Raw genomic sequence first — 8,070 nt, 5'->3', positions numbered from 1 at the left:
GGGCGGGGCGAGGAGGGACGCGGCGTGGTGATTGGTGGCGGGGTGTTGTCAGGGGCGGGCCGGGACAGGCCCCGCCCACGCTCCCCGTGCCCAGCTCAGGTTTGGGCGGGAGCCGGTGTGCCGCGCCGTGGGTGGCTTCTGCCCCGCGTCAGGGTCCTCTGCCCTCAGCCGCGCTCCCTGGCCATCTGCACCGCTGCTCCTCCTCACACCAGGAGGCGTTAGCCGGCTCACCTCGGCCCCCAGAGCCTGGTCGGCGGGCACCGCTCAGACCTCCCCTCCCCACTCGTTGCCCACGCCCTCCACACCGGCCTCACCAGGCTGCGGGAGCACACTCCCGCTTCGGCCTCTGCCTGGCCACTGGCTCAGCCTCGCGCACCTTATCTGAGAAGCCTCCTCAGCCTCAGCCTTATCGCCTGGCACCACCCGGAGGTGCGCGTTGTTTTTAACCCTGGGCCTTTGCACTGAGCTGCACCCCCAAGGTTGGTTCTTGGTTTTCTTAAGACAGGGCCGCTGAGTCGCTAAGTTGCCCCGACTGGGCTCAGCGTCGCAGTTCAGTGCAGAGGCCTGGCCAACCCCAGACCTCCAGGTAGCTGGGCCCAGGGCGTCAGCAGGGGCAGCTTCAGGGGAATCTGACCTCTAAAGACTCCCACGCCCGAGTCCAGGGCCTCCCTGGGACTCCAGTCTTAGTGGGGATTCTCAGGGTGTCTCCCAGGGCTGTGGGAGGACTGACCCCACTGGGGCCAAGTGGCCGGCTCAGGACAGTGCCTGGAATGCAAGTGTGCACTGCTGGTGTCCAGGGCCCCTCTGCCGGTCCACACCAGCGCCCTCGCCTTCTCCCTGCTCTGGAGACAGCTCCAGCTTTCTGCCCCAGGACCTTGGCACTTGCTGTTCTCGCTTCTGAAATACTCTCAGCTCGGCCCTGCGTGGCTGGCTCCTTCTCTCCCAGGCCTCAGTTCAAACCCTACTCCTCGGAGAAGCCTTCAGTGTTTGACCTGCTGTAAAGGGAGCTCCAGCCCGCTCGCTGGCTGGCAAGTCGCCCGCTCTGTCTGCGTGCTTCCTGGAGGGAGACTTGGTCTCTGCTCTCTCCGGCCCCTGAACAACGCTGTACTTGGTGAATGCTTGAAGCCGTCAGCTGGCTCATTCACTCGCTCAGGAATCAGGTAGCAGTGCGTTAATACACGCTTACTGAATCTCTTGAGCTTTTGTCAGCCTTGTGCTGGGTATTGTTTTGGTCCTAGCAGTGCCGGCAGTTCTTGGAAAGGAGCCACTTAGCTGCCAGCCCGCCAGCCGGGCCCTGACGCCAACCCTCCCTTGGTCCCCGCCCACCCTGAGCGTCTCGCTGAAGCCGACCTTCAGGAGCCGCCCCGGAGCCACTTGGTCTTCAAGGTCCAGATGTGCGTGGTGCTGACCTAAGAGATCCCAAGGCCGGGCCCCGGGCCCTGGTGCCAATGCCATGCGGCTGCCTGACAAGCGCCACGGTCAGAGATGAAAGGAGGCTGGACACACGGGAACGGCCTTGTGACCTTGCTTTTGGTGCCGGGACGGCAGTGGAGAAAGAGAGCTGAAGGGTGCTGTCCCCCAGAGAGGCCTTGAGAGAGGCGGCCGCAGGAGGAAGGACAGTGACCAGAACGGGTGTCGAGGGTCCTGTGAAAACCAGCTGGGAGCGTGGCTGCTCAAGAGGCTGAGGCAGGAGAATTGCAAGTTTGAGGCCGGCCTGGGGGACTTGGCAAGACTTTGTCTCAAAATAAAGTTGTTTAAAAAGCTGGGATGTAGGCCAGCTTTGGAGCACTTGCACAGCACGCCCAAGGCCCTCGATTCCATCCCCCAGACCACAAAAACAGGGATAGTAATTGCGAGGCGCATGGTGGTGCACACCTGTAATCTCAGCAGTCCGGAAAGCTGAGGCAGGAAAATGGCAAATTCAAGCCGAGCTTGGACAACTTAGCAAGAACTTAAATGAAAATTTAAACAATGAAAAGGGGCAGGGGATGTAGCTTAGTATAGGTTTCACTTTTTTTTTTTTTTGGTTTTTCTCCGGTACCGGGAACAGAACTCACGACCTTGCACTTGCCAGGCAGGCGCTTTGCCGCTGAGCCAAATCCCAGGCCCCTTGTAGCTTAGTATCCCCAGAGCCAAAGAAAAGACTGTACAAATATTCACAGCAGCACCCTCATCAACAGCCCAGACTGACTGTACAAAACCCACACGGCTCTCAGCTCAGAGTGGATATGAAGCGGAGCCCACCCCACACCCCGTGCGGCGCCCCGCAGGCCGTCCCTCGGGCGGAGACAGTGGACATGGGCCTGGACACCTCGACATGGACGGACCTGGGGACACGGGCTGGACGCAGCGGCCCCCTGCCGGGGGTTCCGATTCGCTGAGGAGTCTGGGACAGGCACGTGTCGGAGACAGAGATCGGCTCCTGGTCACCAGGACGGAGAGAATGAAGAGGAGAGACTTTTCCCTCTGGTGTGGGGAAAGAGTTGTAAAACCGATCCCGGCGATGGGCGGAAAACTCTGTGTGTAGGAAAAGTCCCCGAATGGTCAAGCTGGCTGTGGTGGCGTGCCCCGTGATCCCAGCACTCAGGAGGGTTACCACGAGTTCGAGGCCAGCCTGGGCTAGGAAGGGAGACCCTGCCTCAAAGAAACAAGAACAACCGAACACAAAAACAAGCAAAATGAAAACGAGAATAAGTGGGTGAGTTTACTAGGTGCAAATTACATCTCACTAAGAGTGGTTTTTTTAAAGGGCTGGGGATTTAGCTCAGCAGCCCAGGGCCTGCCTGGCAAGCCCAAGGTCGTGAGTTTGATTCCCCATACCGGGGGAAAAAAAAAAATCGGGGTCAAGAGTGATTTTTAAAAACTCCCCCTCTTCTCCCAGGCTCCAGGCCCAGCACAGAGGGGTTCCTTGACTGCTCCGGGCTCTGCCTCAGGGCCTTTGCACGCCGGCTCCCTCTGCATTGGGGTTCCCCTCTGCGGAGCTCCCCTCAACTTGCCGCCCTCCGCCCTTTCTAACCCGCACCCCCGCCCCATCTCGCCCTCTGCCTGTTTCTCTCTGCGGCGCTCACTGTCTGACTTCTTAGGGCGGGGTGCTGGGGCTGGGACCCTTTTTACTTATTTCAAGACAGGGTCTCACTCCTCTGTGACTGCTGTGCTATGCGTGCGGAAGGGAGCGGGAAGGGGGAGGGGAAGGCGGGGGAGAGAAACGCACGCAAAGAGGAAGTGACCGCGGCGCCGCATCTGCTGCCCAGATGCTGCCAGGAGGGCTGGCACGGGGACGCGCACCACCTGCTGTCTTCAGGAAGCGGACTGGCCGAGCACCGGCCACGTGCGGGTGGGCCGGGAGCGGGTCTGGCCGGGGCCTACATCCCGCACAAGCAAGGGCCGCGAGGGAGCAGTGAGCCCTCGCTGCTGTCCTGCGTTCCGGCCGCACGGTGCCCTGGCCCCTGCCGCAGCTGCCCCTGCACCTGACAGGAGCGACTGAAAGCGACATGTCCTATGTCTCCTACACACCAGATCCCCAGGACCCACACGGAAGGAAGAGTGTGATGGTCTGTGTTCTTATGTTGATCACAGTCTGAATGACAGTGTTTGGTCCTGTGAGGTTTGTTTCTTTTGCAAAACTTGCCTACTGACAGTGGAATTGCATATGCAGGGCAGGCTGGGATTCTAGGGCAGAGTGCTTCCCTGGAAGGTGCAAAGGGCCTGGGGCACATTGCCACCCTGCAGAGAGGGACAGTTGCACATGGGCCTTTGTCGAGTTTCTGTTTGAGGTTGCTGTTATGGCAGCTGTTACGGCTGCTTCTTCACAGAGAGAATGAGGACAAGGTCAAGGCCGCCGAGGCAGAGGTGGCCTCTCTGAGAAGGTGACAGGGATCAGAGGCCCGAAGGAGCTGTAGGAAGAAGCGCTGTGGAGGAGCAGCCAGGCACCCTGGGGCAGGGCCTGTGGGTGCAGCTGAGCGTGAGCTACTGGTTCGCCCCACCTGGCTTCCCCTCGAGGACCAGGCTCTGCCCCTGCCCCACTCCACCACTGCCCTGCACCGTGGGCTGAATGTCCCTGCCCCGTCACGAAAACCCAGGCAGCCTGAGTCCCTCGGCATCACCTGCTTGTGTCACTTGCCGCTGCCCACGGCCACCTGCAGGAGCGTCCCTGTCCCTCGGGGCTGACAGTGGAAGCCGATCTTTGGCCTGACCCAGGACCTGCACTATCACTGCCGGGCGCGGCCAGGACAAAGGTCCCGGCCCTGGCAAGGACCTGGCCAGCTAGGGAGCTGCACCTACAGCACCGGACATGTCACAATGTCAGCAGCAAGGAGCAGTGGGGGAGGAGCGCGGCCCTGACGTAGCCTGGCCTTCCTGGGTGACACCGCCCACCCACTCACCCACCGTCATCCACCTGTGAGCCAGAGTTTCCTGAGCACCTAATGCATGCCGGGCTCATGGTGCGGGGGCTGCAGAGAGTGTGAGCAACACAGCGGATCCCCTCTGCCCTGGCTGACCTGTGAGTGCAAAGAAAAGATTTTAAAATCGAAAGCAAGGCTAGGGATGTAGCTCAGTAGCAGAAGGCTCGCCCAGCGTGGCCAAGGCCCTGGGCTCCATCCCCAGCCCCGCAAGAGCATAACGAAACGCAGAAGCAGGTAAGTCAGTCTTTTGGGCTGGGTATGCAGCAGCACTAGGAGGCTGAGGCAGGAGGATGGAAGGTCTGAGGCTAGCCTGGGACATTTCCAAATGAAAAATAACAGGGGCAGGGCAGGGATGTGACTCAGTGGTAGAGCACCCCTGGGTTCAATCCTCAGTAACACAAAAAGAAGAAAGACTACATAAGCAGGGACCAAGCTGTGAAAAAAATGAGCCTATGAGAGTTCAAGACACACTTTCTGTGCTGTTGGGTTTACTTTCTGTCTTTTTAGTACTGGGGATTGAACCCTTTTTATTTTGAGAGAAAGTCTCACTAAACTGCCTGGGCTGGCCTCGAACTTGCAGGCCTCCCGCCTTAGCCTCCAGAATGCTGGGATTACACTGTGTGCCACCACACCCTTCCTCCTGGCTGGCCGCCATGCTGTGAGCAGCTCTCCTCCCATAGGCCCTTCTGCCACGTGCTCCTGTCTGGGAGCTGGTGGCCATGGACTGTACCCTCTTGAAACTGTGAGTCAAGATAAACCTTCCTTCCTTCCTTCAAGTTGACTTTCTGGGACACTGTGTCACAGCAGTGGACAGCTGACTGACACAGGCCACGTCAGGAAAGGCTCACTCGCTGGACAAGATTCCCGGGGTACCTGCCCTGTGCCAGAAACAGCACAGGGCAATGGAGAGCCCGTGGTAGCAAAGCAGATGTGATCCGGGCACCCCTGGAGCTCATGGTTTTGACATCGGGACCAGCCATAAATAATCACAGAAGTCACAATGACAAGTGGCCCCTCTGGGCTATGGGGAAGGAGCTGAGGAGGGAGGCCAGGAGGGTGGGCATTTATCCCCACCTCTTCCTCGTGCAGTAGATGGAAGGTGCCACACGCCTTTGTGTCCCCACTACTGAGTCTGCTGTCCCCTTGAAGCTGGACTGACTGCTTGTGACCTGCTTCTGCCAAGAAATGTGGTAGAAATAAGCTGGGTGTGGTGGTACACGCCTGTCATCATAGCTACTCCAGAGGCTGAGGCAGGAAGATCTCTGTGAGTTTAAGGCCAGCCTGGGCTGCCTAGTGAGTGCCAGACCAGCCTGAATGACATACAGAGCAAGACCCTAACTTTGTAGCGTGAACTTCATAGTGAGACCCTGTCTCAAAAAGACAAGACAAGAAAGAAAGAAAGGGGAAATAAGGCAGAGGGAAGACAGCAGGCAGAGGGCAGGCAGAGTGTTGAGGGGAGAATGTGAGGTAGGAGAGGAAGCTGGCCAGTCCCAGAGAAACTCAAAGCCCCTGCGCCCAACACCACCCCGAGCAAGGTGTGCAGTTCCCTGCCTCCCACGTCACAGCTGGGAAAGGGGCGCCGAGACAGCGGCCACCTCCTCAACGCCACAAGCCCTGAGCCGGCCTGCCTGGCCAGTGCTGGAGGGGCTCTTCCCTCGTCTGCAGGGAGACACAACACAAAGCCACCACACAGCTTGACTTTCCGTGCCCTAGGACAACCGCTGATCACCCGGAAGTGTGGAAACTCGGGAGGACAGGAGAAATGTGAGCTCGGGCTTTGCTGACGGGACACAAGATGGTGCGTGTGCTGTGGCAACCGGGTGCTGGCTCCCCAAAACCTTAAACTGGAATGAGCACAGCGCACAGCAATCTGCTGCTGGCTACAGACTGCAAAGAACCAAGAGAATGCTAGAGACAGGTATTTGTGTCCCTGATTAGTAAGAGTCCAAGACAGAGGCAGCCCAGGGACCCTGGGGAGGGGAATATTATACAGCCCAGAAGAGGAAGGAAGTTCCCACACCTGCTACAACACAGACAAACCTGGAGGACACAGTGCTCAGTGAAACATCAAGTCATAGAAGGATAAGTACTGTGCAACTCCATTTACATGAGGTCCCTGGAGTCAGATTCTCAGAGCAGGTGGGTAGGAGCTGGGGGGTAGTTGTAGCCTAAGGGGACTGGGGTTCATCCTTGCAAGGTGAGGAGTTCTGGGATGGTCAGGTGGTCATGGATACACAAGACTGAGCTTCCTGCCCCTGAGCAGTAAACTTCTAAATGGTAAAGATGTAAAACCCAACAACAGGATAAAGAGTCCCTGTGGTGGCCACAGGTTTAGGGGAGGGGGCGAGGGCTGGGAAGCAGAGGCAGCAGTGTCTCCCGAAAGGATGAGAATGGACAGGTAGGAGACTTGGCAGTGGGGGGCTAAGGACTGGGCACCCCCAAACTGCCCCAGGCCAGAGAGAAGAGCTGGCCAGGGTGACAGAGGAGCCACATGGTCAGGCTCAGAGTCCCTGGTCCCCGCGGCATAGGGAGGTTGGGGTAGGGCCGCAGGAGCCATGGGGCGCGCGGGCTTCCTGTGTTGCTGGAAACGGGGTCCGGAGATTCACACTGCCTATGGGGCCTGGGCCCTGGGGTCCCCCCAAGCCCCAGGTGTCCCCTGAGCCCAGATGTCCCTGCAGAGCCAGGGAGCTCCCTGTCAAGGGACCATGAGCACCAAGGTGGGGGCAGAGGCAGCCCCCATGGCGTCATGAGCAAAGAATTCAGCAGTGAGCCCCCCTTGCTGTCAGTGACAGGCAGGCCCCCAGCACAAACACCATCTCTGCCGCTCTGAGTTCTACAGCCAGAGTCAGCACACGGCACGCTGCGGGCCAAACTGGCCCCCAGCCTGGTGTATAAATAAAGTTTTATTGGATCCGGGCGTGATGGTGGCTGAGTGTCACCCCAGCACTCTGGGAGGCCGAAGCAGGAGGGTGTCAAAGTCAAGGCCAGCCTGGGCTTCATAGCAGGTTTCCCCGGCACACGGCCCTGTGCGTGTTCCTTGCGGTGGCAGAGTTGAGTGCTCACCACAGACGTCGCAGCCCCGAAAGCCAAAGCCGGAGCCCGTTATTAACCCGGCACAGGCGGGAGAAAGCCCTGCGGTTACTGTTGCATTCCGGTGCAGGAGCTCCTGCTGACCTTAAATATGACCTTCCACACGGGCAGAGCTCAGGCCCACAGACGCCCCCGCATGCGCTCGGACAGGTGCTCGCATGAAAGCGTATTTTACTGAATTTAAGTAAGTATCATTTGTTTGTTTTTGAGACAGGGTCTCGCTATGTAGTTCAGGTTGGACTTGAACTCACAGCAATCCTCCTGCCTCTGTCTTCCCGAGTGCTGCTGGGAGAGAGAGATAGACAGACAGACAGAGACGGAGAGACAAAGAGAGATGGAAACGGAGAAGAAGAAGAAGGGGAGAGAAGAGAGAAGAGCCAAGGAAAGCAAAGGAAAAGAAAAGCACTCTTGATTGTTCTAAAGCAATAAAGCAATAGAGGAATACCATTCCTCTCACCATGACTGGCTGACGACTGGACACGTGACCAAATTCTGACCAATTAGATATGGGAGTGCATGCAGGGGGAATTCTGGAAGAGCTTCCTGCTAATAAAAAAGGACACAAGGCAGTGGCTTC

At 58.3% G+C, this 8,070-nt stretch overlaps 1 long non-coding RNA gene across 1 annotated transcript; it reads left to right on the top strand.

The window, feature by feature from the left end:
- Positions 1–2,864: 2,864 nt before the first annotated feature.
- Positions 2,865–7,746, top strand: LOC106146518. The gene is made up of 3 exons (XR_001230989.1): positions 2,865–4,501; positions 6,117–6,321; positions 7,708–7,746. It is a non-coding gene; the product is annotated as an uncharacterized LOC106146518 (long non-coding RNA).
- Positions 7,747–8,070: the final 324 nt, after the last annotated feature.

Source organism: Chinchilla lanigera, unplaced genomic scaffold (assembly GCF_000276665.1).
Source record: "Chinchilla lanigera isolate Chin_1 unplaced genomic scaffold, ChiLan1.0 scaffold00081, whole genome shotgun sequence".
In the NCBI taxonomy this organism is placed as follows: Eukaryota; Metazoa; Chordata; class Mammalia; order Rodentia; family Chinchillidae; genus Chinchilla; species Chinchilla lanigera.
This window is presented reverse-complemented; position numbering and strand designations above follow the sequence as displayed.